The sequence below is a fragment of the Carica papaya genome, chromosome 5 (genome assembly GCF_054855325.1).
Source record: "Carica papaya isolate Zhongbai chromosome 5, ASM5485532v1, whole genome shotgun sequence".
Taxonomy (NCBI): Eukaryota; Viridiplantae; Streptophyta; class Magnoliopsida; order Brassicales; family Caricaceae; genus Carica; species Carica papaya.
This window is the reverse complement of record NC_142313.1, coordinates 9,512,343-9,531,692: the sequence shown is the minus strand read 5'-3', so window position 1 is coordinate 9,531,692 and position 19,350 is coordinate 9,512,343.

Below are 19,350 nucleotides of genomic sequence, written 5' to 3'. Positions count from 1 at the left end.
TTTATGATTAGTTATAAAAAATATATATTAATTTATTATTTGGAAGAATAAATAATTCAAGATACAAATATATCTTGTTACTAGCAATTTTATTTAAAAATAACTTTATTATTATTCTTAATTATTACAATTAATAAGTTACAGAATTTAATTTCATTATAATAACATTAAACGTCTCTTCTTTATTGCACTAACTATAACATTTCCATGCCACCCACCTTGATCTAGCGTTTTTTATTGACTTGAATCACTAGAAAACTTTTTATAGTGCAAAAATCAAAAGATTATTGTAACACTCGGATTCAAAAATTTGACCCGGGATAATTTTACATTAATAAAATAATATATTAAAATAATTTAATTTTTATTTTATTTTATTTTTTATAAAATTTTCGAGAAAAAATAGATTTAAAGATGAAATTAAAAATAATTTTAAGAAAATGGGTAAAACTATGAATAAGGGGGGATGTTTTCGAAAGAGAAATTTAAAACATAAGGTAAAATCGCAAAAAGGAGAAATATCAGCTCGTGAGATGGCCACGTCAGAAGCACGACAAGTCAAAACGTGTCGCATGGCGGACACGCTGACATCGGCTCCACGCGGGAGCCAAGTGGGTGATCTGCATGCCTGAGCGATCCGACGGCCCAGATCACATCTCGTACACACGGACGGTCCAAATGCGTTCTCTCTTCAGATGTGATTAGACGGATGAGATTGATCACGACAGACAGCTCAAATTCGCACATGTGATCGGCCTAAACAAACAACGATCAGATGGTTCTCCTCGCTCTACGTCGATGCGAACGAGCAGTTAAGATCATAGGGAATTCAGTCAGCCCCCAAAACTCTAGCCGACAACCCCGACCGAAGAAGAAGAATGAGGGTGGTTAGAAGGAAGACCAGCTGCCGGAAGGACACCGTTGCCACCACACCGAAGCCACCACAGACCCCGAAAGAGGTAAAAATTTTCTTTTTCCACTCGGAATTGAATTTCAAGCCTTCCCACACCCATATCAGAGTATAAACGGCAGCAAGTGAGCCAAAAAATACGAGTAGAGCTCGGCTGAACCGCCGCAGCCGCAACTCAAAAACCTCTCTAATGACCCCTTTCCTGTTTCTCGTTCCCCTTAATTTTCTGACTGTTTTGTTCTTTGTCCTCTTCTGGTGCAGGTTAGCCAAAGGAAAAACCCAACCGCGGAGGAGGAATGGCGGAGCTGTCGCACTCGGAGACCCTTCCATCTGTAGGGTTTCGGTTTTCCTCTTTTTCGGCCAGCAGAAATCCCCTAACTTGATTTTTCGCAGCTTTCCGTACAACAAGTTGAAACCGGCCTAAACCAGCTAAAAAATGGCCAAGCCGAGAAAAACCACCGCCATGGGCAGTGGAGGCGGCGGGGGAGGACAGGTGTCGTCGTGCTAGAACCCTATATTGGCCGAAAAATTTTAAAAACACCTATTTTGGCTGTTTAGGGTTTTTTTGGATACATGACGGGTATTTTTAATTTTTGCATAAAAAATTCAAGAAACTCACGGACTGCCAAGAGGCATAGTGAAAAGTACAGTGTTTCGAACACTGATTCTGGATAAAAATCCTTCACATTTTTTTTCTGTTATGGTAAATTGAATCTTAATAATCAATAACATTATATTTCATGAAAATTATAAAAACCTTAAAAATTATTACAGGTCACCAGTGGAGCCGGAACTGGTCAGTATATAGTTTATATGTGTTGTCCATTTGTTTCTATATTGTCTTAATCGCTTACTGTTGCATCAAGTGCTTTAATTTATTGAGTCTACTTGCCTTTTCAATTATTAGTTTACGTAACTGTTATATCCTTATTTATTGATTGGTTGACGATGTAGATCTATGTATGAAATACTTATTAGGTACCTTGGAAAAGTGTGGACGGACCCAGTACATAGGAAAAATCCTACCGTTGATATTATATAAGTCGAACAGGGCTGAGAAGTCCCATACTGGAAGGGGTTGGGAGGTATAGTTTACTCTCATACCAGACGGGGTATTGAGACAATGGCAAGTTTGGTGCCCATTACTAAATGGGGTATGGGGACGGCCGATTGATTAATAAATTGGATATAGGGTTCACGTGTAGGGGGATATCTCTATGGACCCCCAAGGGTACTGGATAAACAGATTAGTTTGTTGTTATTACGTATTTGAATGTAAAATCACAATGTTGTTCGAGTTATTATCTTCATAGGTCGATTTGAAAATTTATAAGAGTAAGTATGACATAATGCAATACCTAGGCCCAGAATTTGACTCGGGATCAATTCTAGTTTTTATAAGAATAATTAAAAGTATTAATTTAATTTAATTTTATTAAATTATTTGAGAAAAATAGGTTATCGACAAAATTGGAAGCAATTTTGGGGAAGATGGATAGTTCAGGAAGTGTTCTTGAAAGAAAAATTAAAAACAAGAGGTCAAAATACAAAAAGGAGAAATTCGGCCATACGGGACGACTCAGTCAGCAATCACGACGAAGCAGAGCACGCCACGTGGTAAAACATACAGATGTTGGGTCCACGCAGGAGGCCACACGGATGACCTGCGTGTCCAGTGATCCGACAGTCCAGATTCAATCCCACACATGTGAACAATTCAGATATGTCTTCTCTTTAAATATAATCGAACGATCAAATTTAATCCGATCGTGTGGTTCAGATTCATTTCAAAATAGGATAGATCCAATGAACAAGAGAGAGCTACGTGTATGCGGACGAACGATTCAGATTGATGCGGGATAGGTCTTTAAACATCCTGTCTCAAGGAACCCTAACCTAACCCTAGCCGCACCTGCCCTTGCCGAATAAGAAGAGCCAGCCGCTGGAGAAGGAGACCGATCTCTAGCTGCCGCTGCATCGGAGCCACCGCCGATCACATAAAAAGATAAAATTTCTCCCTACCCGCTTAGAATTCGATTCCGAGTCTCTCTATGGCCATATTAGAGTAAAAGAGACAACGGGTGAGCCAGAAACTGCGGGCAAAGCCCGGCGGAGCCGTTGCAGCTTAAACCTTGAAACCCCTCCGATGAGCCCCTTCTCGTTTCCCATTTCACACGATTTTCTTACAATTGTGTTTACCATCCTTTTCTGTGCAGGTTAACCGCAGGAGAAACCCTGATCGTGAAGGAGAATCGGCAGAGCCACCATGCTCGGAGACCCTCCCCCTCGGTAGGTTCTTTTTTTTTTTATTTTTTGGCCAACCAAGGTTCGCTAACGTATTTTTTTCGCAGAGATACGTGTAAAATTTGCCAAAATCAGTTAGATCAAGGCGAAAGCTGGAGCACAGCGGTGCCGCTGTAGCGAAACCCTAAAATTGGTCATAAAGGGTTTTCAACACCAATTCTGGGTTTTTAGTATATTTTTAAGTACATGACAAATATTTTGATTCCCGTAGGAAAAATTCAGGAAACCCGAGACCAGTTAGGAGGTCTAGTAGATAACACAGTGTTTCGAAAATATAGATCCAGGTAAGGATTTCTCACTTTATTCTCTGTTACGGTAAATTGAGGATTAATAATCGATAATTGTATATTTTGTGAAAAATTAGAAAAATCATAAAAATATTACAGGTCACTAGTGGAGTCAGAACCGGTTAGTTCACATTTGTCTTGCGTTTGCTATTTATTTTTCTGTACTTCCTAAATTACTTACTATTATATTGTGCACATTTAAATTGATAGTTTTGATGGTCTTCTCGATTATCTTGTTGTTTTGATTCCTCCTGTATTGTTTATTTGGTTATTTGATTACTTAGTTATTAATTATGATAAACTATATCGCTTGCTTAAATACCGTTTAAATTGATCAGTGAAAATGAAATGAGACATTGGTATGCTTCGATGGTTGTTTGAATGATGAAAATCTAAAAAAATAAAAACTTACTGGATATCTTGGGAAAGAGTGGACGAACCTAGTACATAGGGAACCCTACCGTGGATGTTATCTTAGTTAAATAGGGTTAAAAAGTCCAATACCAGAAGGATTTTAGGAGATATGGTTCACCCTCATACCAGACGGGGTATCGAAGCAATTGTATTTTTAGGCGCCCATTATCAGACAGGATATGGGATGGCCGGGTTAATTGTCAATTTTAATGTTAGGTCCATGAGTAAAGGGATATCCCTATGGACCCCCAAGAGTCCCAGTAAGTTTAAAAAGAAGGATTGTTGATCCTATGCATGAAATTAAAATATCATTTAGTTAATTGTCTTTATAAGTTAATTTTAGAAAAAAAATCGTAACAGTAATTATTCGCTTCCGCATCTAGAAATATAAATTTATTTCTTTTAAGGTTATGGACATTTACAGTTGGTATCAAAGTCTCGTTCCCTGGAAACATTTCTTATATAAAGACTTAAAAACACCAAATACAGATATCATTCAACACTTCCTTGTGAAATGTAGGTACGAAGATGTGAGGAGAGGAAGACTCCACTAAATCGAGCAGCTCATAATGGTTCACTTCGAGATGATGTTGATCGACTCTTTGATATGTTGGAGAGACTCATTTCTACCCAGCAGGTCCGGAAGGAAATGAGCGAGCTGTCTGACCCTCCCCCACTGCCATAGTTTGAGCCACCCTTCCAACGGGAAGATTCAAAGCTACCCTGGTACAACCCTGCTCCCCTACCGTATCATCCAGCACTGCCACAGTATAATCCGGTGCCTCCACCGCATCATTCGACACTACTATAGTACAATCCAGTGATTCCATCGTATCATTTGGCACCGCCACAGGGCCACTCGGTCCCTCCCCAGCACAATTCAGTCCCTCTTCCACGAGACCCAGTTCCACCCATGATGGATCCAGACTACATTGACAGGTATAAAAGACTAAACCCATTTACCTTTGCAGGGGCATCATCTTTCGAAGAGGGTGAGTGTTGGTTAATTGAGACAGAAAAGGCCTTCATGACTCTTAGGGTGTTTTTGGAACATAAGGTTGTACTTGCCATCTACATACTCGTGGGAGAAGCAGGTCACTAGTTGTAGCTCAAGCAGGCCACCCTGCCAGTCCTAGTCACTTGGGAACAGTTCCTGATGGCCTTCAATGCAGAGTACCTCCTAGAGCAACTTCAACATTTGAAAAAAAATGGAGGTTGCACACCTAGTTCAGGGTGATATAACTGTATCAGAGTATGCATAAAAGTTCTTAGAGTTGGAACGATATTATTCCCCTGATAGTATAATGGATGAAGGCAGAAAGGCAAACAATACCGCCATATATGTAGGAGTGTCCAACACTACGCGAGAGAATGCCTATAAAATCAGAATCAAACCAAACCTCTTATCCAATGTAGAGCTTACAACCTCACCCAACAAGATGCTGAAGCCAACCCGGACGTGATATAAGATACGTACACTACCTGTAATAACGTTGTACATGTTTTGATTAATACTGGTGCTTCACATTCATTTGTCTCACATATTTTTGCAAAAAACTTGAATGTATTACTTGAAAAACTTGATTATGTGCAGTTTGTGTCTACTCTTTGAAGTAGGATACTACTATGGGAGATAGAAAATTGAGTGTGGACCTGATAGAGATAGACACATGGGACTTTGATATAATTCTGGGAATGAACTAGTTAGCGGCGTATCATATTACCATAGATTGTTTCCACAAGAAACTTAAATTTAACCCTCCTAATGAAGAGTCATTTACAAGTTAATAAAATTTTTAAATATTATTCTCTCATGGCAATTTTCTTATTATATAACACTTTAAATCGGTTATCTTCTCTACATTAGGCAAAACTAAGAAAGAAGTTTGTATTCAAGAGATCCTTGTAATATGAGACTTTCCGGATATGTTTCTTGATGAATTACTCGGACTATCAGTAGATATGGAAGTTGAGTTCACCATAGATCTTCAGCCTGTACCCAGCCTATCTTGATTTCTCCTTACCGCATGAGTCATGTTGAGATGGAAGAGCTGAGAAAATATATCAATGAATTATAGGATAGTGGGTTTATCCGACATAGTGTATCTCCTTGGAGTGCTGGAGTCACATTTACAGGGAAAGGAGATGGGACGTTGAGATTATGTATTGACTATAGGGGACTGAATAGAGTTACGATCAAGAACAAGTACTCCCTTCCAAAATTGATGACGTTTTTTACCAGTTGCAGGATACTTAAGTTTTCTCCAAAATAGACTTATATTCAGGTTACCATCAAGTAAATATCAAGGCAGATGATACTCCCAAGAAAGTCTTCAGAACTAGGTACAGACACTATGAGTTCCTGATCATGCTTTTGGATTAACCAACACACCAGCCATTTTTATGGACTTGATGAACATGATTTTCAGACAATTCCTGAATTAGTTCGTCATTGTGTTTATCTATGATATCTTGATCTATTCAAAGAGCATAGAGAAACACACTCACCACTTGATTCAGATTTTTTAGGTTCTCAAGGAGAAGAAACTATATACAAAATTGAGTAAGTGTGAGTTTTGGCTCGAACAGACTACCTTTCTAGAACATATCATATCAAGGGATGGAGAATCACTAAACCCCAAAAAAGTTAAGGCAGTACTTGGTTGTAAAAAATTGACCTCGATTAAGGAAGTTCGTAGCTTTCTAAGAATGACATGTTATTACTGTAGGTTTGTGAAAAGATTTTCTAATCTAGCCGCTCCTTTGATCCGACTCACAAAGAAGAACGTTAAGTTTAAATAGAATGAGGATTGCGAAATGAGCTTTACAGAACTTAGGAAGCGGTTGACTACTATACTCGTGTTAGTTTTATCGAGTGGAACAGGTGGATATACAATATATAGTGCCTCCCACTTAGGGTTGGATTGTGTTTTGATGCAACATGGGAATGTCATAGCCTATGGGTCCAGATAGTTGAAGAATCATGAGAAGAATTACCCCACCCACGACTTAGAATTTGTTGCCATTGTCCACGCCTTAAAGACTTGACACCACTATTTGTATGGAGAGACTTTTGATATTTATATTAATCATAAGAGCTTGAAGCATGTGTTCACTCAAAAGGATCTCAACATGCATCAGAAACTTTGGATAGAGTTCCTCAAGGACTACGATTGTAATATTTTGTTTCACCCGGGCAAGAAAAATGTGGTAGCCGTCGCACTCAGTAGAAAAAGTGCAAGTATGTTAGCTCACCTAATGGTTTTTGAATGCAGGATAATAGGGGCTGTACAACAAATACAACTTCAGGACTTGAAGAGAGTTACATGCTTGACCCACTTAACTATACAACCCGAATTAATTCAGAGATTAAAGGAAGCCCAATCAACCAATTCCACCATAGCAGCTCTTTATCATGATGTAGAATAGGGATTAAATTCAAAATTTTGAGTCTCTACCGATGGGTTGCTCAGATTTTAAGATAAGATATGTGTTTTAGATGACAGTGAATTGAAAAGGGATGTCATGACAGAGGCTCACAACTCAAAGTTCGCCATATATCCTCAAAGTACTAAAATATATCAAAGTATGAGAACCCAATTTTAGTTGAGCGGGATGAAAAGAGAGATAGCCGACTTTATCTCCAAGTGTCTGGTATGTCAACAGGTTAAGGCAGAGCATCAATACTCAGGCGGGCTACTTCAACCATTATCGATTCCGGAGTATAAATTAGAACATATCACAATGAACTTCGTGACGAGATTGCCTAAGGCACGCTTGGAACATGATGCTATCGGGGTAATTATCGACGGTTCACCAAATCTTATCACTTCTTAACTACCAAGATGAGCGATTCCTAGGATAAGTTAACAAGAATGTATATCTAGGAGATAATCAGGTTACATAGAGTTTCAATGACAGTGGTATCCAACAGAGACCCCAGATTTATTTCTTGGTTTCGGTCTAATTTTCAGCAAGTCATGGGAACGAAACTGTCCCTTAGTACCGTATTCCACCCTCAAACCCAATGGATAATCAGAGAGGATGATTCATACATTAGAGGATATGTTTTGAGCTTGTGTTCTAAAATTCGGGGCCATTGGGATGATCACCGACCTTTGATAGAGTTAACCTACAATAACAGCTACCAAGCAAGTATCAGAATGGCCCCATACGAGAGATTGTATGGTCGCCCCTGCAAGTTGCTGATCTGTTAGGAAGAGGTGGGTAATAGAGAATTTTTCAACTCATATCTTATAGAGGAGATTATAGCCAAGATAGTTAATATCATGAAGAATATCCAGATAGCTCAAAGCATATAAAAGAGTTATGCGGACACCCGGATGAGGGATTTGAAATTTGAGAAATGTAATCGAGTGTTTCTTAAGCTCACCCCTTTTAAGGAAATCAATAGGTTTAGAAAAAGGGAGAAATTAAATTTTCGATTTATTGGGGCATTTGAGATCTTAGACAGGGTTGGTATGACCACCTACAAACTCACACTACCTCTAGAGCTATCTAGGGTTCATAATGTGTTTCATATATCAATGTTACGCAGGTACAACCCTGACCCCTTACACATCCTATTCCACGAGCCCCTTTCACTCTAGGAGAATCTATCCTATGAAGAGATATCAGTAGACATTGTGGACTGAAAGAGCATAATACTTCGTAACAGAAAAATTTCATTCGTCAAGATCCTATGGAAGAATCATACACCGAAAGAGGCCACATAAGAACTAGAATCGGAATTCAAAACCCAGTACCCCCAACTATTTAACTAAGTGAGAGGGTGACAAATTTAAGTGACGAAAATTTTTTCTTAAGGGGAGAGAGTTCTAATACCTAGGCCTAAAATTTGGTATGGGATCAATTTTAGTATTTATAAGAATAATCAAAAATATTATTTTAATTTTATTTTATTAAATTATTTGAGAAAAATAAATTAATGATGAAATTGAAAGCAATTTTAGAGAAGAGGGATGAAAGTTTGAGTTCGGGGGTATTTTTGAAAGAAAAATTAGAAATAAGAGGTCAAAATACAAAAAGAGAAAATTCGACCATGTGAGGCGACCTAGTCAGTAGCCACGGTGAAGCAGACACACCGCGGGGTAAAACACACTAACATCAGTGCCACACGGGCGATCTGCATGCCTAGTTATCCGACAGCCAAGAATTCAATCCCACGCGCGTGAACGATTTAGATATATCTTCTCTTTAAACACGATCGAAGGGTTAAATTTAATCCGATCGTGCGATCTAAATTCATTCTCCGAGTAGGATAGATCCAACGAATGAGAAATGGTCACATGTATTCGAACAAACGGTCCATATCGACATGAGATGAGTATTTAAACATTGTGTCTTAGGAAACTCTAACCCTAGCCGCACCTGCCCTCTTCAGAGATGAAGAGCCAGCCACCGGAGAAGGAGACCGACCGTTATCGCACCAGAGCTACTACCGATCGCCAAACAAGATAAACTTTTCCCTACCCTCTCAGAATTCGATTCTGAGTCTCTCTATGGCCATATCAGAGCAAAAGAAACGGTAGATAAGCCAAAAATCGTGGGCAAACCCTGACAGAGCTGCCGCAGTCGAAACTCTAAAACCCTCCCGATAAACCCCTTATGTTTTCCCATTTCACACGATTTTTTGACCATTGTATTTATTGTCATTTTTTGTACAGGTTAATTGAAGGAGAAACCCCAGCCGTGAAGGAGAATCGGCGGAGCTGCCGCACCAAGAAACCTCCCCTTCCCCCACGCCGATAAGTTTGATTTTTTTTTTATTTTCTAGTCAACCGAGGCCCCATAATGTATTTTTTCGTAGGGATACGTGTAAAACCAACCAAAACTGGCCAAAATCGTCCAAAACTGGCCAGGCCAAGGCGAACTTTCGTCGTGGGCAGCGGAGCCGATGCCATAGCACGGCTACGCCGCCGTGCTAAAACCCTAAAATCGGTCAAAAAGAGTTTTAAACACCGATTTTAAGTTTTTGGGATATTTTTAGGTACGTAACGAATATTTTGATTCCTGCAGAGGAAATGCAAGAAACCTAGGACCCATAAGGAAGCGTAGCAGATAGTACGACATTTCAAAATATCGATACGGGTAAGGATCCCTCACCTTATTCTTTGTTACGGTAAATTGAGAATTAATAATCGATAATTGTGTGTTTTGTGAAAAATTATAAAAATCATAAAAATATTACAAGTCAGTGGAACCGGAACTGGTTAGTTCACATTTGTCCTACTTTCCCTATTTATTTTCTTGCACTACCTAAATTTCTTATTATTATATTGTGCATATTTAAATTGATAATTTTTATGGTATTCTCGATTATTTGGTTTATTTGGTTCCTCCTGCATTGTTTATTTAGTTATCTGGTTACCCGGTTATTGGTTATGATAAACTATATCGCTTGCTTAAATATCGTTTATATTTATTAGTAAAAATAAAATGAGACATTGGTATGCTTTGGTTATTGTTTGGATGATGAGAATCTAAATAAATGAAAGCTTACTAGGCATCCTGGGAAAGGGTGGACGGGTCTGGTACATAGAAAATCCTACCGTGGATGTTATTTCAGTCAAACGGGGCTGAAAAGTCTCATATCAGATGGGTTTTGGGAGATATAGTTCACTCTCATACCAGGCGGGGAATCGAGACGATGGTGTTTTTAGACGCCCATTATCAGACGTGATATGGTGACGACCGAGTTAATTGTCAATTTTAGGTCCACGAGTAGAAGGATACCTTTATAGACTCACAGGGGTCCTAGTAAGTAGGTTAAAATGGAAGGATTGTTGATCCTATGCATGAAATTGAAATGTCATTTGGTTAATTATCTTCATAGGTTGATTTTAGAAAAAAAAAAACTATAACGGTAAGTATCGAATAAAAAGTTTAAAAGTTAAATGTATTTACTTAAAGTAAGGGCTTCATAAGTTGTTTTCTGACTTTTACTAACCTTCGGTTTTCCATATCAATGATTAGTGTGATATTCTTACTGAGTTAGTGTAGCTCACCTTTTTATTAACCATTTCAGATCAATAAGATCAAGATCCAGATTTCAATCAGTAAGGGAGTTGTGAGTAGTTCATCTCCTAGACTCTCTTCAAGTGCTAGTAAAGATTAACCCATATAATATTTATTTATATATTTTTAATTACTGTTTGTCTTTTTATGAACAAGTGTAGAAGGGACATTCTCGTAGCTATATTGAGCATTTCAATTTACTTTCTAAATAATGTAAACCCTAACATTATTATTCACTTTCGCATTTAGAAATACAAATTTATTTCCTTTAAGGTTCTGGGTCTTTACACAACACTTTTTGAGTTAAATGAATTTATAAAGAAATAATGACTTCATTGTTTGTTTTATAATTTTTTACCAACCTTTGATTTTCCGTATCAGTGTTAAATGTGATATTTTTACTAGGTTAGTATAGCTTATTTCTCTATTTAATAATTTCAGATCAGGAAGACCAAAATCCAGATCCTAAACAGTAGGAGGGTTGCGAATAAATTACCTCCCAAACTCCATTAGAGTTGCCCATCGTTCTGTTTTAATTATTTATTCTGTTACTTTGAACTTCTATAAAGGGACATTCCCGTATCCCTATTGGGTATTTATTTCCTTAAATCTTGGGCCTTTACAATTATACTATAATATCTGTTTATTTAAACATTACCCAACAAAATAAAATATTTTATTACAAGATAAAATATTTATTGGAATATAATTTTTATAACAATATTAATAGATACTACATGTAACTAAGTTTAGAACATCTCAAAATGAGGTATAACTATGCCAAAACACTTGTAGGTTATAAAAAGAGTACTTGAATGCACATTTGATTATTGAGTTGAGCTAAAAATTACATTTCATATTTAGTTAAATGGATCAACCCATGTAAAGATAGACAATCAACCAAAATCACCTAAATAAATATATTTATCTTAATAGATCAAACTATCATTTCATCCGTGTTAGAAAAGCAATCTTATAAGATGACCACCCTATACCATAGAGTCGCGATTTTTATAATATTTCTCTATTGTTGATTCTTGATTGAACACAAAAATACAACTCACATCAAGCTTATAGTCACTAATTTGACTCCATTGATATTCTATTTATATAGATATATATCTTTGAATAATTTTATGTTGTTTTCACAACCTTACATAAATTATTTTTATCATCAAAATTTGTGCATATTAGAGTTAGTCAAAACAAAATAAAAACAAAAATTTTATACTTCAATTTGTCACTACATGAATTATATAAAAATTATCTCATATATAAATAAATATACTCTCATATGATTTGTTGATTTAGAAAATCAATTCTAAGTTATAAAAAAATTAGTAAAATAAGTACTAACGCTTATAGTTTAAGAAGAAAAACATTTTACAACTTAGATATATTCGTAAATTCTTTTACTTTAACATGAAAAACGATCATATTTTTGGAAAGAAATAGAAACACTTGTAATAAAAATTGATCATCCAAAATCAGTTATTTTCTTTTTAACCTAGTTGTTGGTATCCTTTCAAATATTGTTCTTTACGTTTATCATAATCTAAAATTATTTAAACAAGTTATCATTTTTATCTATTACAATTTACCCCAATTTTTAAATATTTATTTTAAATATGGGTAAATATTAGATATTAAATGGCTCTAATATTTTGATAGAAAAGAAGGAAGAGCAAAATGGAACAAGGAAAGAGCAGAATGACAAAGGAAAATGTTTTCTTCTCTGTGAATGTTTTGCTACTTACAGGAATACATATATTGCTACTTGTGTTGTACTATAGCAGAACAAAACAAAAGAAGTTGCTGCTTACAGGAATACATATATACTTGTGTTGTACTGTAGCAGAAGAAAACAAAAGGAAAAAAATAAAAACGGTTACAGTGTAATTAACTAATTTATTAATTGGTCTTAATACTCCCCCTCAAGATGGAGAGTACAAATTTATTGTACCCATCTTACTCAACAAATTATCGAACTGCATAGGATGAAGGGCCTTTGTCATTAAATCTATCAGTTGATTTCGAGTGGATATGTGCATCATTTTTAAGGTCCCATCTTGAATCTTCTCACGAACAAAATGACAGTCAAGTTCAATGTGTTTTGTTCTTTCATGATACATTGGATTTGAAGCAATGTGTAGAGCTGCCTGATTATCACAGTAAAGTAATGCAGGACCTTGGTGTTGTACATTTAAATCTCATAATAATTTCAGAATCCAAACGATTTCGAAAGTAGTGTTGGCCATGGAGAGATACTCGATTTCAGCAGATGATCAAGAAACGACTTGTTGTTTCTTTGATTTCCATGAGACTAATAAAGACCCAAGAAAAACACAATAACCAGTGAGGGATCTTCTAGTGTTAGGACATGTGCCCCAATCAGCATCAGAAAAGGCCTTAATCTAAATGACAGATGATGAAGGGAAGAAAAGACCTTGTCCAGGTATCCTCTTGATATACTGGAGAATTCGTAAAGCGGCTTGAAGGTGACTGGTTCTAGGAGCAGCCAGAAACTGACTCAATCTATTAACAGAGTAGCATGTGTCAGGGCGATAGATGGTCAAGTACAACAGTTTTCCAATCAGTCTCTGATAACTGGTGATATCACTCAGAAGTTCGCCATCATCTTTAGACATCTTGATATTAGGATCCATGGGAATAGATGAGGGTTTACAACCAAGATATCCAGTCTCAGTTAATAAATCCAACGCATATTTTCTTTGGCATAAGGTGATTCCAGTGTCATTTCTTGCAATTTCAAGTCCAAGAAAATATCGGAGAGTCCCCAAATCTTTCATTTTGAATTTTTATCTAAGTGTAGCTTTGAGCTCTTTGACAGTCTGATTGTCATTACTAGCAATAACAATGTCATCGACATACACCAACAATGCTAGAAAGGCTTTACCTTGTTGCCTGACAAATAGGGAGTAGTCACATTGTGATTGATGGAAGCCTTATTGAAGTAATACTTGTGAGAACTTATGAAACCACTGTCGGGAAGCCTGTCTCAACCCATAGATTGACTTGTGTAGGCGGCAAACAGGTTGATGTGGAAAAGTCTCCCCCTCTCGAGGAGAATAGCCTGGAGGAATAGTCATATAAACCTCTTCGTGAAGGTCACTATGAAGGAAAGCGTTGGTGACATCCAACTAAGTCAAGCGCCAACCATGTATAGCAGCTAGTGAAAGCAAAATCTTAACAGTAACTAATTTGGCAACAGGAAAGAAGGTGTTAAGGAAATCTATGCCAAATTGTTGTGTGTAGCCTTTAGCAACCAGACGGGCTTTGTGTCTTTCTACGGTCCCGTCAGCTTGATATTTAACTTTGTAAACCCACTTGCAATCAACGGGTTTCTTCTTAGGAGGGAGGGAAATAATGTATCAAGTGTTATTGTTCTCTAAGGCATGTAGCTCCACGTTCATAGCATTCATCCAAACATCGGACTGGTTAGCCTCATAAAAGTTGGTAGGCTCAGTGTGGGATGAAATGACACAAATAAAGTTGTGATATTGGGGTGTAAGTTTGGTATGAGTAAGGAACAAAGAAATGGGATAAAGTGCATGTGTATCTGTATGGTAGCAGTGATAGTCAGACATATAAGAAGGTGGTCGTGTTATACGTAGTGGGCAAGATGAGAGTGTTTGGGAGGACTCATGTTGTGAGCGAACAGGTGTATCAAGAGAACTTGAGGAGTGTGTGGACGTATGGAGAAGAAGAGGCAAAACACAATAATGAAAAAAATCATTGTGAATGGGATCTGGTGAATGAGAGGAAAGAAACAGAAAGATATGTTCATGAAAAATGAGGTTACGTTAGATGAAAATTTGGTTGCTCTCGATATCGAGAAGTTTATATCCATTGAACCTGAAGGGTAACCAAGGAAGACACAAGCCCTAGAACGAGGTGAAAATTTATGGCAATGACTATCAAGAGTTGAGCAGTAGTACAGACAACCAAAAGTACGCAAGTGATCATAGGAAGGTTTTGTTTGAGTTAATAGTTCAAATGGAGTTGTATTAGATAACAAAGGGGAAGGTGTACGGTTGATTAGGTAAACAGCAGTCAAGATGCAATCACCCCAGTGCACAAGGGGAACATGGGATTGAAACAGTAAAGCACGTGCCACATTCAAAATGTGTTGATGTTTTCGTTTAACAACAGAGTTTTGTTGGGGAGTCTCAACACAAGAACGATAAAAAACAATGCCTTTTGACTTGAAAAATGAATGAAAATTCAACTCGTGCGCATTGTCAGATCGTACAGATTTAATGAAAATATTATATTGTGTAAGTATGAGAGTATAAAATTCAGGGAAAATGGTAAGAATGTCGGACTTTTGACGAAGGAGATACACCTAAGTAGTCCTAGTGCAATCATCAACAATTGTAAAAAAATATTTGTACCCTTCGATAGTGGGTGGAGATAAGGGACCTCAAATGTCGATGTGGATTAGATCAAATGGATGGTAAGATAATCTATTGTTAGAAACGAAAAACAATTTACGTTGTTTAGCCAAATGACAAATTTTACAATGAGAAATATTCGAAGTTTGTAAGTCTTCATTAATATACTGAAGTTTTATATGGGAAGGATGACCCAATCTAAAGTGCCATAGGCTACTTTTAGAGTTAGTGGAAGCATAATGAACAGTAGAAAAATGAAAACATCTAGTCGTTAAGTAGTAGAGGTTGCCAATGCGTTTACCCTTCCCAATCAACAAGTCCCGAGTGCGGTCCTGGATGACACAAGAATGAAGAGAAAAATTAATTGTGCAGTTGTGGGTGGTGGTCAACATGCTGACACTGACAAGGTTAAAGGAAAAATAAGGGATAAAGAGAACATCATGTAGAGTTAGGGTGTTAGTGAGGAGTGTACTTCCAACTTGATTGACTAACACTGAACTACCATTTGGTAAAGTGACTGGGATGGGATGCACATTTTTAAGGGTTGTGAAAAGGGTGGGTGTGCAACAAATGTGATGTGTGGCTTCAGAGTCAATGATCCAGCATCTAGAGGTAAGTGTGTGTGTGTGAAGTTGGAAAGGCAAAAGGGTGTGTAGGATATACCTACCGCATGAGGATCAGGAGTGGCGTGACTTGTGGAGAGAGATAGGTGGTCCGGAGAGATTACGGAGTTCGGTTGGTGGAGACGTGCACTTAGGTGAGCAATAATGTTCTGAATTTGCGATGTGCTTAAGTCATCGACGGAAGTAGTGGAATTAGATGTCGGTAAGTAGTCGTCGACAGAGGCGAAGGAATTTGTGAAATTCTACACTAGTCTTGCAATCGGGTACGTGCCCGAGGAGGAGGAAGAAGAGTGTTCTGGAAAAAAGACTTCATGGGCCAAGGCTTGGTTGGCAGAGAAGAACCCAGGCCTGGATTGGGGGCCAGTCGGGTTGAGAGACCTGGTTCCAGGAGTGGGCCGAGAGATAGCTGGAGGGTTGCGGGTTTGGGCCTGCGTTTGGACTTGCCCCTCATTAAAAACGGCTGAAGCGTTGCGGGTCTGGTTTTGGACTTGAGCAGGTCCATCATTAAAATGTAATTTGGGCTTGGGCTTGAGGCCTAGTGGGTAGCCATGCAGGCGGTAACACCTGTCCACAGTGTGGCCCACAAGTCCACAGTGTGAACAGGTGGGTCTTCTTCTTCCTTGAGTTAGGGCAACAGAGGGTCCGAAATTGTGACCCGTTTCTGCGTGTGCGTCGAACCTGATTGCACGGTGCCGTTCTTCCTGCACCACCAGCGAGAAGACTTTCAAAATGGACGGAGAGCATTCCATCATCAAAATTTGGGCTTTAACAGCAGCATAGGAGGGATTTAATCCCATTAAGAAAGTCATGACAAACTCTTATTCCTGATAATCATTCCACGCCTTTATGTTTCCGCAGTGACAGGTTGGAGCTGGTTGAAAGGTTTTGAGTTCGTTCTAGATTGTTTTCATTCGTGTGTAGTATGTGTTGATGCTGAGTGACCCTTGAGCAAGGTTGTTCATGCCCTGTTTCAGTTGGTAGATACGCGGTGCATTGCTCTACTGATAACGGAGCTGCAAATCGGTCCAAATGGATTGTGCACTTTCATGGTATAACAAGCTGTCAGCTATCTCCTTTGTTACAGCATTCAGCAACTAAGAAATCACCATACTGTTACAACGCGACCAAGCTGCGGCATGGGAGTCGGTGTTGTTCGGTTGATCGTAGGTTCCGTCTATGAATCCCAATTTATTTTTGGCGGTAAGTGTTATCCTGATTGCTCTCTCCCATGTGTTGTAGTTGTTGCCATTGAGAAGATTGGACACTAAAACTAAACCAGGATGGTCGGCACTGTGAAGGTAGAATGGGTTTTAGGGGTCATCGAACTAATCTCTAGCCATTGGAGATCAAATGTTTTACAGCTCAATCACTGAGCTAAAAAAAAGTTAGTTAAATATTCATTGCTCTGATACCATGATAGAAAAGAAGGAAGAGCAAAACGGAATAAGGAAAGAGCAGAATGACAAAGGAAAATGTTTTCTTCTCTGTGAATGTTTTGCTACTTACAGGAATACATATATTGCCACTTGTGTTGTACTATAGCAGAACAAAACAAAAGAAGTTGCTGCTTACAGGAATACATATATACTTGTGTTGTACTGTAGCAGAAGAAAACAAAAGGAAAAAAACAAAAACGGTTACAGTGTTATTAACTAATTTATTAATTGGTCTTAATATATTTGCATTCATTCATATTCTATGCTATCTACGAGTAAGTAATATACTAATCTCTCATATAGAAGTCATTCAGAAGTTGAACTTAACGTGCATATTCAAAGATAGAAAAATCATGATTTTCTCAAAGTTTATACCATAGGCTTCTTATTCGTGGGAGCTAATTGAAGTGGATTATTAACATAAAAGCTTAATCTTTTAACAAATTATATTATTTGGAGTTACTATCAAATTTTAATTATTTTGCATTTAGACTAACATTTTAAAAAAAAAAAAAAATTATAATAAAATATGATGAGTTGGCAACACTAATTGAAGAATAATATTATATAATAAAATAAATTTGCAATCATATAAAGTACATACAATAGTTTTCTGAGTTAATACCACACATAAGATAAATCGAACAAAAACTGCAATTTTATTTGCCAACTTTTTCTTAGTTGGAAGAATTCTTTTGCAAGATTTTCATAGAAATAAATTATTTTTTTAATAAAATAAATAAAAATTTAAATATTCATCCACATTGCATAATAAAAATAGTAAAAAAGGTTAAGATCTCATGATTAAAATAGTGTTGTAATAATCATGCCTTCTAATGATTTATTTTAACATTATAAAAAACATCATTTGAAAATAACCAAATCATCATGCCAGCTAGTTACCTTAGCTTAATAAAATATTTATAATATGATATATTTCTATATGTATTAAAATGATAATTTATCAAAATCCTAAGCAAATAAATGTAGAATTCTTAAACTATTCTCTTTACTTTCTAACTAATGGTGTTAACTAGGTGCTCTAAAGTTTATTTTAATTTTAATAAAGGTTAACTTATTTTCCTTTAGTGTTTATATATATTTTTTTAATTTTTGGTGGTTCTCTACGTGAATTTTTTGAAATAAAAATTTATTTTTCTTAAGTGTTTATATATCTATATTTTTTTGTAGTTCTCTACGTTAATTTTTTAAAATAAAAATTTATCTTTTATATAATATTTCACTATACATAATATGTTCTGTATTATATTTTAAACGTCAGAAATTCTTTATTTTTATTGGCAAAAGAGTGTTGCGTTAAAACACTTGTGATTATTACTTGTCTTTTATTTATTTTTCTTTTTATATAATTAATTCTTCTCTCATATTTCTTATATTTTTATGAGAATGTTGTTTTAAGAAGTTCCAATTTATTATTAATGCATTACTTTTAAGTCGTGTGTAAGTATTGGCATTGAAGCTTTTATTATTTATATTATAAATTTTTTTCTAACTTATTATTATTATATTTAAGCATAAAAAAATTAAAATATCATAAAATCCAAATATACTTATATGTGAATAGAATATAAAAACAAGAGAGCTAAGCCATGTGGGAAGGGGAGTCCCAGATTTGTAGTTTTTAGATTAGAGTTTGGTAATCACTTCGAATCTGAAATTTTTTTTTTTTTTTTTTTGAAAACAATGCACCTTAAATTCCATACTATTTTCTTCTTAAAAGTAAAAACTTAATTATTATATTTTATTTTTAATTTAGTCATTTTGTTGACAAATTCCTTTAAAATATTAAAGAATTAATGGTTACATGACCGCCACATCTTACACCAATAAATACCCATTTAATTATTTATTTAAAATTTTCTTTTTTTCTCTCTTCGACTCTCACTAACTCGCTCGCCTGCT